The sequence below is a fragment of the Rutidosis leptorrhynchoides genome, chromosome 8, assembly GCF_046630445.1.
Source record: "Rutidosis leptorrhynchoides isolate AG116_Rl617_1_P2 chromosome 8, CSIRO_AGI_Rlap_v1, whole genome shotgun sequence".
NCBI classification, from domain to species: domain Eukaryota; kingdom Viridiplantae; phylum Streptophyta; class Magnoliopsida; order Asterales; family Asteraceae; genus Rutidosis; species Rutidosis leptorrhynchoides.
This window is the reverse complement of record NC_092340.1, coordinates 248587841-248609768: the sequence shown is the minus strand read 5'-3', so window position 1 is coordinate 248609768 and position 21928 is coordinate 248587841. Positions and strand designations below refer to the sequence as shown.

The window sequence follows — 21928 nt, the reverse complement described above, 5'->3', positions numbered from 1 at the left end:
ATATATCTGATGAATGTTAATAAAAAATTAGTATTGTACATCTGATGAATGGTAATATTCATTGCATATCTGGTGTATGTTAACATACATCAACATCTAATGAACTTTCTATATATATATATATATATATTGAATTTTCTATATATATATATATATATATATTGAATGTTAACATACATCTACATCTAATAAATTTTTTATATTTATTATCTATTGTATGTTAAGATACACCGTTGAATTTAACATACATCGACATTTAATGATTTTTTATATTTATTACTTAATATATTATCATACATCTGATGAATGTTAACGAGAAATTATTATTATTGTATATCTGATGAATGTTAATATTCATTGTACATCTGGTTCAACATCTAATGAATTTATTTTATACATATTGAATGTTAACATACATCTACATCTATTAGATTTTCTATATTTATTATTTGTGGTGAATGTTAAAATACATGTCTATAATCAAACTTATCATACAGTGAAATTTTGAATATAGATGTTCAAAATTACTTTTTAAACTCTTATTGATGAGGTGGAGCAACTTTCATTCAAAGGGCAAAAACTGTAATTGATGAAATCAATCACCACCACCAAACCGAAAAGTGATTCTTATTCATCGTTATAAAACTCATAACTATCTTAAAGACATATCCTATACATATTTCTAAAACAAACTTTTATTAATCACCAAAGGCTAAAAGCCATTACAAACTCCATGGCTCAAACGGTCGAGCCTTATTATTACAAACAGAACACCAAAATAACAAGTATGTGCAGTGACATTCTCCTGCCCCAACCAAGTTGATTAGCCTATTAATATCCTGGAGTTTTGACGCCAAATATCGAAGTCGGTAATGATCTTCGCTCCCCTTTTGGAAAGCCGTAAATGTGCTAAAACCTTCATGCTAGCAAAGATATCTTCATGTAAAACTTCTCTTCTTTGCTCCACCGAACCATTAACCAACTTGTTTCTACAAGTCCAAATTAGCCAAAGTAAAATATACCTTCTCGCTGGGTTCACCTCATTCCATTCTTTCGTTCCTACGTCGAAATAGGCCGAGCTAAGGGCGTTTGTAACTCCAACTAGTAATGGGTCAGTGATGCGCCACCACCCATATCCTATACATATTGCATAGTTTAACAATTATGTAGGTAAAAATGCTAACCTGCTCTTCGAATGACCACCAATATTAACGTTGATAATTACAATATTCATATATACAATTAAATATCATTAGACAATCTAAATCTCCATCAGTTAACACCACATTTCAACAATTTTGTAGAGATAAATTATCAGTCTAGTCTTTATAGGTGAACAAGGTAACAAGTTTCAAGCTTAAACACATAATAAAATGAGCCACTATGTTATGGATGTCCAACTCCTGTCCAAACTTAATGACTAGACTCGCCTACTCATATGGCACATTACAGCAGAAAACGCCCAGGAGAATAGTAACTGGACAATATCTAAACATCGATATCAACTATGAACTCAATAAAACAAAGATGCTAGATAGTTTACCCAAAGCGACCAATTAAAATATACCTTCTTTACCCTTGATTTCATCCATTTAAAACTATGAATCTGCACTTCACGCAATAGAGTGTCCGCATTTAAGACCTTTCTCTCGAACACTTTTGCGTTCTTGTTTTTCTAAATCAAATAAGATGTGCTCCAAATTATTCTACTGCTTTTGCTTTCAATTTGAATGATTTCTATCTGAATGCTTCTTGTATACGGGCGACAACATCAATGGCTCTCTTATAAGCCGCCACTATATCCTTCAAATATTGCTTTTCTTCAGTGACGTTTGTTCCCGGGCCATTTGTGACGGAACGATCATCAGTCAGAATCGTACACTGCAATGAGCTAAATTCAGCCCGTATGATATAATCTAGCGGTTAATAAATGGGTTGATTTAACGCATACTAACACATGTTATTATCATAAAACTTTTTTTTATATAGTTAATTGAGCTAAGTACCTTCTTCTTCAGATTTGCAGCCATCACCTTTGGGTTTGTCACAAAGAGATCATCATCAACAATCTGCATCAATATAATGAATGTAATGATCTCTCAAGCTCACTAATTCACTCAAATAATTCTACTTGAAGTGACTGAAATATAAACGAGCAGCTATACGTATTATTATGCAAAGTGTCAAGCTACAATAATGCACACTCAACTCTTGCATATTTATTAAGAGTAGATGTATAAAGGATGATCCCGACTACACTATATTGAGCCTAATTTCTTATACATTAACCCCTTAATATTGTATGAATTAGAGCAATTGACATTGAGTAAAAGGACCCACTAACTGAATCTAAACTACGAATCTACCTATTTTCCAACTGCAATAATCAAGATCTTACGTCTCTAGTTTTATTAATTTATGTTAGAGTTTTTTGTTAAATATTAGATTTGATTGTAACTATTTTAATATCATATTAGTTATTGGACATTCATGTATGTTTAAGTTTTTGATAGAATTGTAAAACATCTGAACTCATAAGTACAAATCTTTTAAATGGATCAACTGCTAATGTAAAGCGAGAATAATAAGTATTATTTGATTCCTTCCATAACTTGATAAATAAAATTTTGTTAGATACAATAGTTAAAGGTTGTTACTGTTAATGGTATTGTTCAATAATAATAACGGTGGATGAAACGTGTTCGCTTTTGACCCGTTTTAATATGTAACCCAGACCATCTGATTCTAATTTGCCACCTCTTTTTCGAAAGAGTAAAATATGAAACTTACTGTTGATTCTATGAACAACCGTGAACCATACAGTTTCCAACATTATATCAACAAGGACCAAGAAACCTATTTTTCGACTGGGACAGAATCTCCGGTTGGATGGGAAATGGTCTCTAATGTTCTCTAATAGTCTTCGAATCGAACGTAACCAACTTTTCAATTCATTTGATTCCAGAAATGATAATCTATAAAAAAACAAGCAAACGAAATGTTAGGCGTAGTAACCAAAATTCATTTAGGCATTTCATCAAACACTTTGAGTGCATGAAAATAAACATAAGAATTGACATAAATGACTAGTATATATTCATATTATGTTATCTATTATTTCTTAAACTGAATTTGCAAGTGATACATTTTGAGAAACATTCCCATTGACTTGAAATACTTCTGGGATACAATCAGGTCCATCGTCAAAATTATATATATATGTGATTTCGAATGAAGAACAAGTGAGAATAGATACAAAACATAACATACAAACCAATACGAGTAACGCTACAGATAATGAAATTGAGGAGGAACTTTGAAGAATCAATAGCTTAATTTGACTAACTGCACGCAGTGATATAGCTGTTGGATGATGAAAACTTAATAATGATAGATATACTAGTAACTAGAAAAACATTACAAAAACTTGAGGTTTATTACCTGAACGAATTAAATATTATCTAGCAAGATGAATCTTCCTTAGATTTTAGTTGAAATTAGCTCCTTTCAAGGAATAATGAATAATCTGCAATCGAACAATGAATTTAGTGATGTTTTTACAGTTCAATTATTAGATTTCAAACCTTGAATTCTCTCTAACTTAAACTTTGATTTATTGAATGAAACTAGTTGTGGTTAGGGGCGTGGATTAAACGGTTTTCACTGTTAAAGTGAGTTGGCTTATTTGATTTTGGTTTAGTTTTCTGGTTTCACCCGAAAATATTAATAGTTTTCGGTTTGGATTTGGTTTGTAAATGATCATTTGGTTTGAAACCAAAAAACCGAAATATACTACTACTATTTATGGTATATATATTGAATATTAAATATATTAAATATTTATTTTATTTTATCTATATTTATATGGTGTAAAATTTAAACCATGTACCTAATGTTTATCTATTACTCCATAGTGTGAATTTTTTGTACCTGAAAACTTAGTTGCTGCTGTTATCGTTTTTATTTCTATGCTACTAATTTTTTGTACGGTTCGTTGATATAGTTTAGTTTGTAAATATAGATTATAGTGCATGCTTAACATTAAATATTGTATAAATTTTATACTTACAGTTTAGTCAATAAAATATGTTTGCTTTTCTTAAAAAAATAACTACACACTTTTTTATCAATGAGTTTTAATTTGATTTAACCGAAACCGAACCATGTAAATCGATTTCTTATTTGGTTGGATTGGTTTGGTTTTGTCAAATTTGGTTCGGTTATTGGTTCTCAAAAATATTCTCGAAAACCAAATAAACCAAACCGAATAAACCAAATAAACCATAAACCAACCGAATGAACACCCCTAGTTGTGGCGCCCTCGCGATGCGGCGGAAGAACGTTAGCTAAATTCGATTATGAAAAGTAAAAATAAAAAATAAAAAAAATAGAAGCAGATGACATAAACTAAAACGGGTAAAAAAACTCAAATTAAAAAAAAATTCAAATAATAACAATAACATAACAATAACAATATTAATAGTAGCAACATTAACGATTTGTAATAAGTGAAAAGTTATGTGGTTGATTCTTAGTAAATGGAATGTTATGTGTTTGATTTCTAATAAACGTAAAGTTAAACTATAATAATGGTTGTGGTTGAATTACGGAAGAGTGAAAGTTTGTTGTAAAATTATAGAAACCATAAAGTTCACTATTTATAAGGTCTTACATTTTAGTATATAGGTATAATATAATTATGTGGTCGATTTATAATGAATGAGAGGTTTTATGGTTAAATTACAAAATATGAAAATTTTGTAGTAAGTTTATAAAAGCTATAAAGTTAACTATTATAAAGGGTGTGGTTGAATTTAAAAAAAAAAGAAAATGTTGTAAGTTTGTGAACCTTATGAAGTTCACTATTCATTTATCTTATGTCTTTTAGGTATATAGAGTAATAATAATAATAATAATAATAATAATAATAATAATAATAATAATAATAATAATAATGAATGGTTATTAGATAGGAAAAATTATATGGTCGATTTATAATGAATGAGAAGTTTAATGATTAACGTAAAAAATGAGAAAAGTTTGTGGTAAGTTTATAAAACTATAAACTTAAATATTAGAAAGAGTGTGTGTGTGAATTATAAAAAAATAAAAAGTTTAATAATAATAATAATAATAATAATAATAATAATAATAATAATAATAATAATAATAATAATAATGAATGGTTATTAGATAGGAAAAATTATATGGTCGATTTATAATGAATGAGAAGTTTAATGATTAACGTAAAAAATGAGAAAAGTTTGTGGTAAGTTTATAAAACTATAAACTTAAATATTAGAAAGAGTGTGTGTGTGAATTATAAAAAAATAAAAAGTTTGGGGTAAGTTTGTGAAAATTACAAAAGTTACTATTCATTTCCAAGATATCTTTTAGATATATAGATATAATTTTGGATAAACCCTAGATGTCTGACGATAACCTCCTTCAGTGTTTTGTGAATATTTTATTTTAACTAACCTAATTACCAAATGACATAATTGCCCCTACGCGTTTTTTTTTTTTAATTTATAAGATATGTGGCCAGGATTAACTTATTCCCTTATCCTCAAATTACTACTTATCCCTTGATCTCTACCATATATATATATATATATATATATATATATATATATATATATCAGTGTAGTTGCTGGTAAGTTTACTGCTAATGTAGTGGAATATAAATGGTTCCCCGGTAACGATGACGAAGGGTAAACTTATATATCAAAGTTATAATAAGGCTTATTCGAATGAAAGGTCGATGTTGATTTGCTGGAGATGTGACAAAATTGGCTACTTTGGAGAGAGATTGTAAAGTTATTTTCGATAATAACAACGCCAATGGATCACGGATTATATATATATATATATATATATATATATATATATATATATATATATATATATATATATATATATATATATATATATATATATATATATATATATATATATATATATATATATATATATATAGTAGAGGGATCAGATGAGAATTTTTTTTGTGTGAGAACCCGAGAACTCCAAAATATCCAAAAATACACTGAAATTCGAGCAAAAAGGGACACGGACGAGCAAAAAAGGGGATAGTCGAGCAAAAAACAGGAAATTCGAACAAAAAAAAAGGCGGGCGAACAATTTGTGTTCTACATTTTGGTATTAGAACCAAAAAAAAAATTTTTTTGCTCGACTATAATTTTTTTGTTCGTCCGTGTTTTTATTTTTTGCTCGACTTCCCTTTTTTTGCTCAAATTCCCATTTTTTTGCTCGAATTTTAGTGTATTTGGGTGTATTTTGGAGTTTCTAGAGTTCTCACACTAAAAAAATTCTCACTGGATCCTCTCCATATATATATATATATATATATTCAATTTGAAATTTATGAACAGTAATAATAAATTGAGCAACCTGATTGGACAATAAAACTTGAAATCCATTAATTTGCGATATTTGAAATTAGATTATGTTTCATGTTAAATGTTAAATATTAAATATCGTATTACTAACACAGTTGAAATATTGGAGCAGTGGTTAGGCACAAGCATACTTGATCAAGAGAAATTACGACATCGAGTATTAGCCTTCCCTTATTTTCAATTTAGTCATCCCACTCCCAATTTTTTTATTCTTTTTTAATCTAAGATTTCTTATAATATTTATATGACTTCTTTTATTTTATCTTGACCACTTTTTCATTTTTTTATTTTATTAAAAATTTTTTTACTTCTTTTTACAAATATCCCCGCCGAAATGTGCGGCTATAACTATTTTTTCCTAGGTTACGTTAGACTCATTAACGTTAATTTATTTTAACAGAAAACATATAGTTATGTACGAAAAAAACTAACGCAAACATCTAGTAGCAATATTCATTAAAAGCTCTTACATGGTCAATCGCACTTTGACCGCAGCGAAGCGCCGTTTAACTCCAAAACTTGTTCCGTATGAAATGATGCCTAACTATGGATTAAGATATGTATCATTCATCTCTCTTACATGTTGGTACTGACTGTATCTAAGAACAAGCACAAGTCAAATGTATAGATAATTGATGTAACAAAAACCAAAAACACTTATCGAAAATAGAACGAGATGTTGCGCCGTGAATCAATCACTGCCTTGAAAGGGAATTTCGACACCGACCGTGGTGCAACCGAGAATGTCGTTCGCTCCCCAAGGTTAACACAACAGTCGACTAACACGTGCACTCGTGATAGTACGACTTGGAACTTGCCAAACTTGTGCCCAAAGTTACAAATCAATAGTGTAAAAGCAGATGGGTTTTATGAGAATGAAACAATTGATTTTTGAGTCTGAGATAATTTGTTGAGAGAATAGATCCAGATCAATTTTTTGTACCCTAGAATATGAAGCCAAGCATAGGTATTTAACACATAGAATTATAAACTGACTCTGAGAAAAGTGTGGTGCACGTGGAGTAAAAGTTGGGCTACTCTTCTAACTACTTGGACTAAATCCTACCTTATCCAACGTACATATAGAAGCTCATACTTGTTCAAACTTTAAACCATGTATTTGACTAATAAAATTAGCTGCCATTATATAAATAATACCGTATTATTCCAACAATCCCCCACTAATGGCTAGCTACAAAAGGAAAAACCAGCCAAGAAAAACATTTGAGAAAAATAGTTATATGTACTTAAGTGTCAATATCTTTCGATTTGAATTGACACGTAGTGAAATGGGGCAACCTCTTATATCAGATAGTGAATTACTTCTTGAACTACCTGAACATAACACTTCCTATAATTTTAGCATATTCAGTTTGAGAAACACTATCACCTTTATTCTTTTTAAGACACATGCTAGAATCATAAGGAGTTTTCACAGGAACTACATCGAAATAGTTAAATCTCTTTAGCATTTTCTCAATGTAGTGAGCTTGACATAAAGAAATACCATTTTCAGTTTTTCTCACCTTAATTCCAAGAATTACATCAACTTCTCCAAGATCTTTCATGTCAAATTGAGAGGATAAAAATAATTTTGTTTCTCTAACAACATTCATGTTAGTGCCAAAAATGAGCATATCATCAACATACAAACAGATAATTACACAATCTGATCCAATTAACTTGGAGTATACACATGTATTTGATTCATTAGAAATAAAACCATTGCTCACTAAAGTACTATCAAATTTCATATACCATTGTTTAGGAGCTTGTTTGAGGCCATAAAGCGATTTTTTAAGTTTACATACTTTATTTTCTTTACTTGGAATCACCAAACCTTCGGGTTGATCCATATATATTTCTTCATCCAGATCACCATTTAAAAACGCCGTTTTTATATCCATTTGGTGTACAACTAGACTATTGATTGCAGCAAGAGCTATTAGTAATCTAATTGTAGCAACTTTAGTAACAGGAGAATAAGTGTCAAAAAAGTCGATCCCTTTCTTTTACGAGTAGCCTACAACTACTAGTCGAGCCTTATACTTCTCTATAGTATTATCGGGCCTCATTTTTCTCTTAAATATCCATTTACATTTAATAGGTTTGCAACCCTTAGGCAAATCTACTAAATCCCAAGTGTGATTAATCATTATTGAATCTAACTCACTATTGATGGCATCTTTCCAAAAGCTAGCGTCTATGGGAGTAATTGCTTCTCTATAAGTTTTAGGATCTTCCTCTAACAAAAAGGTCGTCAAAATATCCTCATTCACTTTATTTGCTTTACTACTCTCAATTAAATATGTAGTAATAAAGTCTGGTCCAAAGTTATTTTCTACTCTTTGTCTTTTACTTCTTCTAGGTTAATTTTGTTGATTACTTGAAATAGAAGATGTGGTTACATCAGTAGTACTAGATGGCCCAATAGTATCACTAACATCAGTTTTCTTAAAAGGGAATACATGCTCAAAAAATTCAGCATCTCTAGATTCACATATAGAATTATCATGCAAACACATAAATCGATAAGCAGCACTATTCATGGCATAACCAATAAATGCACAATCAAACGTCTTAGGTCCAATGTTAGGTTTTTTAAAATCTGGGAAGGCAACCTTAGCCAAACACCCCCACACTCGTAAGTATTTTAGGTTAGGCGGGAATCCTTTCCATAATTCGTAAGGGGTTTTATCAATTTTTTATGAGGCACTTTATTCAAGATATAACAAGCTGAAAGAATAGCTTCACCCCACATATTATCACACATTCTCGAACTAAGTAGCATAGCATTCATCACTTTAAGTGTCCTATTTTTTCTTTCAGCAATACCATTTTGTTGAGGTGTATAAGGGGCACTTGTTTCATGTATAATGCCATTTTTCTCACAAAATTCCTTAAGGAAATTAGTACTATACTCCCCACCTCTATCAGACCTAAGTCTTTTGATTTTTCTATCTAATTGGTTTTCTGCTTCCGCTTTGTATTTTAAAATCATTTCTTCAGCCTCATCTTTAGATCTTAGGAGGTTCACTTTAGTGTATCTTGAATAGTCATCCACAAAAGTTATGTAATATTTTTTCCCTCCTTTACTTGTTGAATATTTAAAATCGGCCAAATCAGTATGTATCAGTTCAAGTAACTGAGTGCTTTTATACGCAACATTTTTAAAAGATTTTTTAGCAAACTTTGCTTCAACACATATTGGACATTTTGAAAATTCTTTTACATCAATAACATTAATTAAGTTCATGTTCTTGAGTTTCTTGATGGATGCAATATTTAAATGTCCTAATCTACCATGCCACATATTAGCGGACTCAACAATATAAGTAGAAGCAGAAGAACTTGCATTAGAAATCAAATCAACATTTAGTACAAATAAACCCCCGATTTCATATCCCATCCCTACAAACACATTATTTTTAGAGATTACTACTTTATCAGCTTCAAGAACAACTTTCAAACCTGCCTTAAGTAGCAGCGAACCCGAAACCTTATTTCTACGAAGAGAAGGTACGTACAAGACATTATTTAAGTCCAAAGTTTTACCATAGGTGAACTTGAGAAGAACCTTGCCTCTACCAAATACTCCAGCAGTATTAGTGTGACGCCCCGTACTAAATCATTATGTACGGACCATCAACAACAGGATCATTACAAGGTTAAGTACTATATGCGTTTTCAAAACAGAGTTTACATTCATAAATAAAAGTGACGTCATAACATACGTCAATTGTTTTACAAATCAAAAGTATGCTTCACTAAGTAGAAGCATTAAATAAGTGTACGTGACCATAATGGTCGTTACATAACATAAGTTCATAAGTAAAAAGTTTGAATGCAACATAAGTAGTCATGCGATAACAACTCTAGGCAGCGGGTTCTACAGCACGACTAGTAAGGTAGCGGAAGCGACTTCAAGCACCTGAGAAAATACATGCTTAAAAAGGTCAACACAAAGGTTGGTGAGCTATAGTTTAAGTATAACAGTAATGTAAGTAGGCCACGAGATTTCAGTGCTACACGAGCGTTTCAAAAGTATGTAAAAGTATATGCTTAACCATGGGCACCCGGTAACTAACTTAACGTTTAATGTACCCCCTTAAAGTGCACTTGGCAAGTGCGTATAACCTCGAAGTATTAAACACTCGTTAAATGCTAGCGCTACTAGCCCGAGTGGGGATGTCAAACCCTATGGATCCATATCTAAGATTCGCGTTCACGGTTCAAAAACCAATGATTAAACGTTACCGAGCTAAAGGGAATGTTTATGCCGTTGTATAACCCACACATATAAAAGTTTAAGTACTCGTGCCTAGTATGTAAAACATAAAATAAAATCCGCATGTATTCTCAGTTCCCAAAATAAGTTAAAGTAAAAAGGGAATGCTATAACTCACAATGATTAGACGTAACGGTAAGGTAGTAGTCGGGAAAGTGGTGTGCAAGTAACGGTCCAAACGTCCTCAACCTAAGTCAAATAGCACTAAGTCAATAAGTCGTCTCAAAAGGTTTACAAGTATGTAATTAAGGTCATAAGGGTCATCATCAATCATCATTAAACAAAAGGAAACATGTAAGACTCGTTTATGAAAGTCGTTTAAAACAAGGGCTGACTTCGGTCAGTCACCACGGCCTCTACCCTTACTGAATTAAGGTGAGACCAGTGGTCATGGCTCCGTCTATGAGTCCCTTAAGTGTGGTAAAATTTACAGAAGCAAACTCGTCTTGGTTTGACCGTGACGACGGTCTAAGTGCGAGTAGGTCAGAAATTTCTGCACAACGTTAAAGGACATGGTAACGATCGGAGGGCCATAAATCCTAAACCGTAACTCGGATTAAGACGAGTCCTATATGAAAAGTTATCTACTCGAAAAGTTCTATCTAAAAATCAAGGTTAGAACAGCCCAGGTCTACTGGTCTGTTCCAGAAGCATCAGGTCAGTAGGTTTTGGACAGAACAGTGGGTTTTGGAGAGTTCCGGTTGTCTCGGTGCTTGATGTTCATCACGGTTCTCATCCTTGATGCGTATAGCTTCAAGTGTACAACTCGTTGATGTGTTAACATCATATTGACCAAGGTTTGTCCATCATAACTCAAGTGCAAGTGTTGTAAGTGTTTGATGAACCAAGGTTACATGTAAGTTTATGAACAAGTTCATGAACACTAAGAAAGATCACAACCAAGTGTTGGATCCATGATACTTGCACCAAAGTGTAAGCTCTTGTTGGTTTCATGTCCTTGTTCAAATGTGTAGTAAGCAACTAACAATAAGAAATAAAGAAAATGAATGATAAGCCTAAACCAACCATGAAGGTGGTATTCTAGTAACATACAACAAACAAGAACACAAGTAACAATTATAAAGATTATAAACTTTAAATCTTTGAAATAAATAAAGTAGAAAGCTAACTAAATAAGAAAATGGTTCATAGTTGCTCATACTTTTAAAGATTCAACCCAAGTTGATCTTTAAGTGAAGTAACTTTAAAGTTACTTCAAGAACTACAAGTAATGAGTTTATACAACTATGAACTTTAGTTATTTTGAAACAAAATATGTAGAACATAACTAGATAGATTATGTTCTTGAATGTTCTTGTTATAACAAGATAAAGATGAAGAAATCAAACTAGTAAGTTTGTTCTTGAAAGTTAGAAAGTAAGTAACATATAACTAGTAACTACATGTATTCAAACATTAAGTAAGAACAAGTAAACAAACAACAATTGATGATGATGTTTAAGGGGTAAAAGGCCACGGTTTTTAGGGAGAAAGAAGAAGAAGAAATGTCTTCAAATTACTTACAAAGAACAAAGAACTTGAGAGAAAAAGAGAGAAGAAAATTGCAAGTAAAGTGTGTGTGTTTGAGTGAGAGATTTCAAGTGAACAAGTAATGAAGAAATAATGAAGTGTGGACTCCTTGAAGCCACAAAACTCACGGCCTGCAGCCCCAAGGGAAAGAGTGCATGGTTTGTTGGATAATTGCATGTAAAGAAGGCTTAAAGTTGGACAATAAGGTGGTGTGCATGGGGATAGTGAGCCAACAAGATTCCAAATGGTCAAACTAGTTAGTTCCAAGCTAAATGATACTTACAAGCTTCAAGAGTGGGCTAATTAACCCAAGTAATAAGTAGGGTGGGCTTATACAAGTCCATTAACTCTTAAAAGGCCCAAGTAGTGAGTAGTTAGCTAGTAATCCACTAAAAGTCCAAGTTAAGCCCAAGTAACTAACTAACCATTATAGTTAACCTAAATGATTAATAAAATTAATCATGAATGTAAATAATACTTGAAAATATTATTCGTGCAAGTTCCGGGTGTCACCAAGACGTTTCGGGCATTTAAAGTTCAAGTACGGACAGTTAAAGCAACATGTAAATGTAATAACATACATTCGATTAATCAAGCGTATTAATAATAATAATTATTAATAAATAACGTAGGAAAAACCAGGGTCGTTACATTACCCACCTGTTAAAGAAAATTTCGTCCCGAAATTTAAGCTGAAGTAGATGGAGGAGTCGGGAAAAGATGAGGATATTTCCGCATCATTTGATCCTCTCGTTCCCAAGTAAACTCAGGTCCTCGTTTGGCATTCCATCGTACTCGTACAATCGGAATCTTGTTGCGTTTCAAAGTTTTGATCTCACGATCCATAATCTCAACAGGTTCCTCCACAAAGTGGAGTTTGTCATCAATAGTAAGTTCTTCCAAAGGTATGATGAGTTCGGGTGCAGCAAGACACTTCTTCAAGTTCGATACATGGAAGGTAGGATGAACTGAGCTCAATTGTGCTGGTAGATCCAAACGGTATACAACTGGTCCAACACGTTCCAAGATCTCGAATGGACCAATGTATCGTGGGTTCAACTTTCCACGTTTTCCAAAACGGATCACACCTTTCCAAGGTGCAACCTTCAACATTACACGATCACCAACATTAAATTCAAAGTCTTTCCGTTTAAGATCGGCATAGCTCTTTTGGCGATCACGGGCAGTCTTAAGTCTAGCTTGGATCTGAGCAATCTTCTCCGTGGTTTCGTGAACTACCTCGGGTCTGGTGATTTGCTTTTCGCCTACTTCGGCCCAACAAATAGGAGATCGGCACTTACGACCATACAATGCTTCAAAAGGTGCAGCATTAATGCTTGAGTGATAACTGTTGTTGTACGAGAATTCGGCGAGTGGAAAATGCCTTTCCCAGGCCTTTCCAAAATCAATGACACATGCACGCAGCATGTCCTCCAAGGTCTGAATCGTTCGTTCACTTTGCCCGTCAGTCTGAGGATGATAAGCAGTACTCATGTCAAGACGAGTTCCCATGGCTTCTTGCAAAGAACGCCAAAATCTGGAAGCAAAACGGGGATCGCGATCGGAGATGATTGATAAAGGTACACCATGACGAGATACAACCTCTTTGATGTACAGCTGAGCAAGTCTTTCCATTGTATCAATTTCCTTCATCGCTAGGAAGTGTGCAGATTTGGTGAGGCGGTCAACAATAACCCAAATAGTATCGCATCCGCCCACCGTCTTCGGCAGCTTAGTAATGAAATCCATTGTGATCCTTTCCCACTTCCATTGTGGGATTTCCGGCTGTTGAAGTAACCCAGAAGGTCTCTGATGCTCGGCTTTAACCTTCGAGCAAGTCAAACACTTACCAACATAAGTCGCAACGTCCTTCTTAAGATTCGGCCACCAATACTGTTCTTTAAGGTCGTGGTACATCTTACCTACACCGGGGTGAATCGAATATCTCGATTTGTGTGCTTCATCAAGTATCAGGCTTCGTAGATCTCCATAGTAAGGTACCCAAATTCTTCCGGCATAACATCGGAGTCCAGACTCTCTAACCTCGAATCGAGAGACAAGTATGTTCAAATGCTCGTGAGATATGTTCTCCTCCTTGAGAGCCTCAACTTGGGCTACTCTGATCTGGTTGTTGAGGTTCGAATGGATGGTGATGTTCAGAGCCCTAACACGGAGAGGTGCCGTCCTCTCCTTTCGGCTTAAAGCGTCAGCTACAACATTGGCCTTGCCAGGGTGATAACGGAGTTCACAATCGTAGTCGTTGAGCGTCTCGATCCATCGACGCTGTCTCATATTCAATTGCTTCTGATCGAAGATGTGCTGGAGACTCTTGTGATCGGTGAAGATAGTGCTCTTAGTTCCATACAAATAATGTCTCCACAATTTGAGTGCAAAGACAACGGCTCCAAGTTCAAGATCATGTGTAGTGTAGTTCCGCTCGTGAATCTTCAATTGGCGGGAGGCATAGGCAATAACCTTTGATCGTTGCATCAGTACACAACCAAAACCACTCTTCGATGCATCGCAATAAACAACAAAGTCGTCACTGCCTTCAGGAAGTGATAGGATAGGTGCGGAGGTTAACTTATTCTTCAAAGTTTGGAATGCTGATTCGTGTGTGGGTTCCCAAATGAACTTCTTGCCCTTGTGAGTCAGTGCGGTCAAAGGACGCGCAATCAGAGAAAATCCTTCGATAAACCTTCGATAATAACCGGCGAGACCTAGAAATTGGCGAATATGCGTTGGAGTAGTGGGGGTCTCCCACTTGCTGATGGCTTCAATCTTGGCGGGATCCACTTTGATACCCTGGTCGCTCACAACATGACCCAAAAACTGTACTTCCTTCAACCAAAATTCGCACTTGGAGAATTTGGCGTAAAGTTGCTCTTGTCTTAAGAGTTCAAGCACTAGCCGAAGGTGTTGCTCATGTTCTTCTTCGCTCTTAGAGTAGATGAGGATATCATCTATGAAGACGATAACAAACTTATCCAAGTAAGGCTTGCAGACACGATTCATGAGATCCATGAACACGGCAGGTGCATTTGTCAAACCGAATGGCATCACAAGGAACTCATAATGACCATAACGGGTCCTGAATGCAGTTTTCATCATGTCACTTTCCTTCACCCTCAGCTGGTGATATCCGGATCGCAAATCGATCTTTGAATAAACGCTCGATCCTTGTAGTTGATCAAAAAGATCATCAATTCGTGGAAGAGGATATCGATTCTTGATAGTCAATTTGTTGAGTTCACGGTAGTCGATACACATACGGAAGGATCCATCCTTCTTCTTTACAAACAACACAGGTGCGCCCCAAGGCGAGAAGCTTGGTTGGATAAACCCTCGATCTAATAGCTCTTGTAGTTGACTCTGTAATTCTTGCATCTCGGAAGGTGCGAGTCTATAAGGTGCGCGAGCTACAGGTGCAGCTCCCGGCACTAAGTCAATCTGAAACTCTACTGCTCTCTGCGGCGGTAATCCAGGCAATTCCTCTGGGAAGACATCAGAAAATTCGTTCACAATTCGAACGTCGTTCACGTTCTTCACCTCAGTTTCTACCGCTTTCACATGTGCTAGGACAGCAAAGCGTCCCTTCTTCATAATCTTTTGTGCTTTCACGCAACTAATGAGGTTCAACTTCGAGGTACATCTCTCTCCATAGATAACCAGTGGTTCGCCATCTCCTTGTGGTATGCGAAGTGCTTTATCTCCACAGATAACATCGGCCTTTATCTTGCTCAACCAATCCATACCGACGATCACGTCAAAACTTCCCAGTTTGATAGGTATCAAATCAATTTCGAAATCTGCACCAGCTATGTTGATAATAGCTCCACGACTAATATGGTCAACCTTTTCAAGTTTTCCATTGGCGACCTCGACAAGCATACTTTCCTTCAAAGGAACTAACGACCAATCTAACTTATCACAAAAATGTCTACACACATAGCTCCTATCGGCACCAGTATCGAATAGGACAGAAGCTAAAAGATTGTTGATTTTAAATATACCTGTTACCAAGTCGGGGTTGTCGCGTGCATCTCTTGCATTAACATTGAAGGCTCTAGCACATGGTGGTCCGCCATCCTTACGCTTGTTAGGACACTCGTTTCTGAAATGGCCCGTCTTTCCACATTCATAACACTTCTTAGGCCCATTGTTGTTGTGGTTTGGCTTCACATTCAAAGTGGTAACCTTGCAATCCTTGCCAACATGTCCAGATCGTTGGCACTTCTCACAGATAACATTGCAATACCCAGTGTGGTGCTTGTAGCACCTATTGCATTGTGGTAAGGTTCCTTTGTAGTTCGGATTGGTGCGGTTGTTGTTGTTGGGGTTGGTGTTATTGTTGTGTATGTTGTTGTTTTGCCTGAACCCTTCATGTCGTTTTGCCGGGTTTTGATCATAGTTCCTACCCTTGTTGTTGTTGTGGTTGTTGTCCCATTTCCTCTTTTCACCACTAACAGTTTCAAACTTAGCCTTCTCCGGCTCGTCAAGGATGATTTGATTCAAGAGAGTATGCGCCATGCGCATTGCTTCGGGAACACTTGGTGGCTTGGATGAGGTAACATTACCCTTGATGGACTTAGGAAGTCCCGAGAAGTATTTCTCCAAACGCTTAAATTCGGGGGTGACCATGGTTGGACACATAAGAGCCAATTCCAAAAACCTACGGTTGTAGCTGTTAAGGTCGTTCCCCACGGTTTTCAATTGCATAAATTCGATTTCCATCTTTTGAATCTCGGTTCTCGGACAGTATTCCTCGATCATAGCACATTTAAATTCTTCCCAAGGCGTAGCATACGCCTCATCAATTCCTTGCGCTTGGGCCATGGTATTCCACCATGTAAGCGCGCCATCCGAAAGTGTGCAAGATGCAAATTTCGTTTTGTTAGCCTCAGAACAATTGCTAACCCTGAATACCGATTCCAACTTTTCGAACCATCTGGTGAGACCGACGGGTCCCTCAGTGCCACTGAAGTAGTGTGGCTTGCAGCTTTGAAATTCCTTGTAAGTACACCCATCTCGGATGACAGGTGGATTGACAGGCGGTGGTGGTGGAGCTTGGGGTTGTCTTTCAGCTAGTGCAGCAGCGACTCGCTCGTTAATCATTTCCTCAATTTGTGCCGCGGTGGGGATAGATCTCCCGTTGGCCATGATGTTCTATACAAACATTTTGACTCAAGTCAAAATCCATTATGCAAATAATAATAGTACATTATATAACAACCAACATGAAAACAGCACAACACATGTTGATTAAATAACGCAAGCAGATATAAGTACCACAAAACCATGAGATGATAACGTAAATAGAACACTTGCGCAAGAAGTAAGCAACACAAATTCCATTCATTAATGATAATAAGTTCATACATTACAATAAGTTCGTACATTACATAAGTGAAATATGAGATTACAAAAGAGATTACAATACAGAATCTAGTACAAAGTCCTACGGCGATGGTGGGTACAAGATGTCCAAAACATGAGCCAACTGCTCCTCGAGCTCAGTAACTCGAGTCTGGAGAATCTCAATCTCCCGCCTCATTTCCTCATTAGAGGAAGATGGTGGGGCAGGTGGTGCTGGCGGTGCAGGTGGAGCCGGTGGTGCTGAAGTGGATGGTCCGGCTCTGGGTGGAGACGGTAATATCTGTGGGTCGGCGGGGTACGGCACCAGCCGTTTACGTGCAGTGATCCTACGACGCCGTCCATAAGCGTCAGTGACAGTACGACCAGGAATTATGCCAGCGAAGCGATACCGCTTCTTCGGCGGGGTAGAAGGTGCCTGAATCGGTCGGTCAGCGTGATCCTCCTCATCACTGGAGTCGTCAGATGAGGTGTCGTCTGAAGAAGTATCGGTGGAAGAATCGTCGTCTGAATCATGCGGTGGTGGCGCGGGTGGCTCAACATATCCGAAAGCGGCCAACATCTGTCGGTGTCGGCCTGGCGTAATCACGGCTAAGCGGCCGTCGGCAGTGCGTCGGCAAGGTGTGCGCCAGTGATTACGGAAGGGACCTTCCCCGAACTCCGCGAGGATCTCCATACCACCAATGCGAGCCAGTTGCCTCGGGGGTCTGGAAGAAGACGCCGGGATGGGCACACTAGAGCTAGCTCCAGAACTAGAGGCGCCGGGGTCGCCAGTGGGTGTCGGGGCCGGAATGTCGGTAGCAGCAGCAGCAACAGGTGCAGCAGTGGGTGGAACAACGGGGCCTGAGCCGCTCGGGATGTCAGCAGGTGGAACGTCCGACATCTGAACAAGGAAAAATAAATTTTCCATGTCAGTATGTCATAAAGCAAGCAAATAATAGGCCAACAGTTTAAATCATGTATAACAATAAGTAGCATGGCAATATCAGTAATCGTACGAAACTAGCATGCAATCGAAAGCAAGTAATAGCATGCAGTAGTGAAATCACGTAGTAGCATACGGCATATAGCAGTAACAGTAAGCAGTAGCATGCAGTAAATTCAGCGGAAACAAGTAAACTAACAAGTTGTAGATTAGCCCTATTAGTGAATCCTACTCGGGTCGGTCTTAGACTCACTAATGCATCCTAATTCCCTACAACCAATGCTCTGATACCAAATGTGACGCCCCGTACTAAATCATTATGTACGGACCATCAACAACAGGATCATTACAAGGTTAAGTACTATATGCGTTTTCAAAACAGAGTTTACATTCATAAATAAAAGTGACGTCATAACATACGTCAATTGTTTTACAAATCAAAAGTATGCTTCACTAAGTAGAAGCATTAAATAAGTGTACGTGACCATAATGGTCGTTACATAACATAAGTTCATAAGTAAAAAGTTTGAATGCAACATAAGTAGTCATGCGATAACAACTCTAGGCAGCGGGTTCTACAGCACGACTAGTAAGGTAGCGGAAGCGACTTCAAGCACCTGAGAAAATACATGCTTAAAAAGGTCAACACAAAGGTTGGTGAGCTATAGTTTAAGTATAACAGTAATGTAAGTAGGCCACGAGATTTCAGTGCTACACGAGCGTTTCAAAAGTATGTAAAAGTATATGCTTAACCATGGGCACCCGGTAACTAACTTAACGTTTAATGTACCCCCTTAAAGTGCACTTGGCAAGTGCGTATAACCTCGAAGTATTAAACACTCGTTAAATGCTAGCGCTACTAGCCCGAGTGGGGATGTCAAACCCTATGGATCCATATCTAAGATTCGCGTTCACGGTTCAAAAACCAATGATTAAACGTTACCGAGCTAAAGGGAATGTTTATGCCGTTGTATAACCCACACATATAAAAGTTTAAGTACTCGTGCCTAGTATGTAAAACATAAAATAAAATCCGCATGTATTCTCAGTTCCCAAAATAAGTTAAAGTAAAAAGGGAATGCTATAACTCACAATGATTAGACGTAACGGTAAGGTAGTAGTCGGGAAAGTGGTGTGCAAGTAACGGTCCAAACGTCCTCAACCTAAGTCAAATAGCACTAAGTCAATAAGTCGTCTCAAAAGGTTTACAAGTATGTAATTAAGGTCATAAGGGTCATCATCAATCATCATTAAACAAAAGGAAACATGTAAGACTCGTTTATGAAAGTCGTTTAAAACAAGGGCTGACTTCGGTCAGTCACCACGGCCTCTACCCTTACTGAATTAAGGTGAGACCAGTGGTCATGGCTCCGTCTATGAGTCCCTTAAGTGTGGTAAAATTTACAGAAGCAAACTCGTCTTGGTTTGACCGTGACGACGGTCTAAGTGCGAGTAGGTCAGAAATTTCTGCACAACGTTAAAGGACATGGTAACGATCGGAGGGCCATAAATCCTAAACCGTAACTCGGATTAAGACGAGTCCTATATGAAAAGTTATCTACTCGAAAAGTTCTATCTAAAAATCAAGGTTAGAACAGCCCAGGTCTACTGGTCTGTTCCAGAAGCATCAGGTCAGTAGGTTTTGGACAGAACAGTGGGTTTTGGAGAGTTCCGGTTGTCTCGGTGCTTGATGTTCATCACGGTTCTCATCCTTGATGCGTATAGCTTCAAGTGTACAACTCGTTGATGTGTTAACATCATATTGACCAAGGTTTGTCCATCATAACTCAAGTGCAAGTGTTGTAAGTGTTTGATGAACCAAGGTTACATGTAAGTTTATGAACAAGTTCATGAACACTAAGAAAGATCACAACCAAGTGTTGGATCCATGATACTTGCACCAAAGTGTAAGCTCTTGTTGGTTTCATGTCCTTGTTCAAATGTGTAGTAAGCAACTAACAATAAGAAATAAAGAAAATGAATGATAAGCCTAAACCAACCATGAAGGTGGTATTCTAGTAACATACAACAAACAAGAACACAAGTAACAATTATAAAGATTATAAACTTTAAATCTTTGAAATAAATAAAGTAGAAAGCTAACTAAATAAGAAAATGGTTCATAGTTGCTCATACTTTTAAAGATTCAACCCAAGTTGATCTTTAAGTGAAGTAACTTTAAAGTTACTTCAAGAACTACAAGTAATGAGTTTATACAACTATGAACTTTAGTTATTTTGAAACAAAATATGTAGAACATAACTAGATAGATTATGTTCTTGAATGTTCTTGTTATAACAAGATAAAGATGAAGAAATCAAACTAGTAAGTTTGTTCTTGAAAGTTAGAAAGTAAGTAACATATAACTAGTAACTACATGTATTCAAACATTAAGTAAGAACAAGTAAACAAACAACAATTGATGATGATGTTTAAGGGGTAAAAGGCCACGGTTTTTAGGGAGAAAGAAGAAGAAGAAATGTCTTCAAATTACTTACAAAGAACAAAGAACTTGAGAGAAAAAGAGAGAAGAAAATTGCAAGTAAAGTGTGTGTGTTTGAGTGAGAGATTTCAAGTGAACAAGTAATGAAGAAATAATGAAGTGTGGACTCCTTGAAGCCACAAAACTCACGGCCTGCAGCCCCAAGGGAAAGAGTGCATGGTTTGTTGGATAATTGCATGTAAAGAAGGCTTAAAGTTGGACAATAAGGTGGTGTGCATGGGGATAGTGAGCCAACAAGATTCCAAATGGTCAAACTAGTTAGTTCCAAGCTAAATGATACTTACAAGCTTCAAGAGTGGGCTAATTAACCCAAGTAATAAGTAGGGTGGGCTTATACAAGTCCATTAACTCTTAAAAGGCCCAAGTAGTGAGTAGTTAGCTAGTAATCCACTAAAAGTCCAAGTTAAGCCCAAGTAACTAACTAACCATTATAGTTAACCTAAATGATTAATAAAATTAATCATGAATGTAAATAATACTTGAAAATATTATTCGTGCAAGTTCCGGGTGTCACCAAGACGTTTCGGGCATTTAAAGTTCAAGTACGGACAGTTAAAGCAACATGTAAATGTAATAACATACATTCGATTAATCAAGCGTATTAATAATAATAATTATTAATAAATAACGTAGGAAAAACCAGGGTCGTTACATTACCCACCTGTTAAAGAAAATTTCGTCCCGAAATTTAAGCTGAAGTAGATGGAGGAGTCGGGAAAAGATGAGGATATTTCCGCATCATTTGATCCTCTCGTTCCCAAGTAAACTCAGGTCCTCGTTTGGCATTCCATCGTACTCGTACAATCGGAATCTTGTTGCGTTTCAAAGTTTTGATCTCACGATCCATAATCTCAACAGGTTCCTCCACAAAGTGGAGTTTGTCATCAATA

At 36.1% G+C, this 21928-nt stretch overlaps 1 long non-coding RNA gene across 2 annotated transcripts in view; it reads right to left on the bottom strand.

Annotated features, from left to right (window-relative positions):
• Positions 1-608: 608 nt before the first annotated feature.
• LOC139862452 (uncharacterized) overlaps positions 609-21928 on the bottom strand; it is a 44607-nt gene continuing 23287 nt past the window's right edge. Inside the window, exons 2-6 of one of the 2 annotated variants that reach the window (XR_011764188.1) lie at positions 3442-3526; positions 2791-2975; positions 2007-2069; positions 1568-1891; positions 610-1137 (exon numbers count right to left, since the gene is read on the bottom strand). This is a non-coding gene — a long non-coding RNA (uncharacterized lncRNA). Of the gene's footprint in view, positions 1892-2006; positions 2070-2790; positions 2976-3441; positions 3527-21928 lie in introns of both variants that reach the window. The other variant, XR_011764187.1, reaches the window with a different exon arrangement.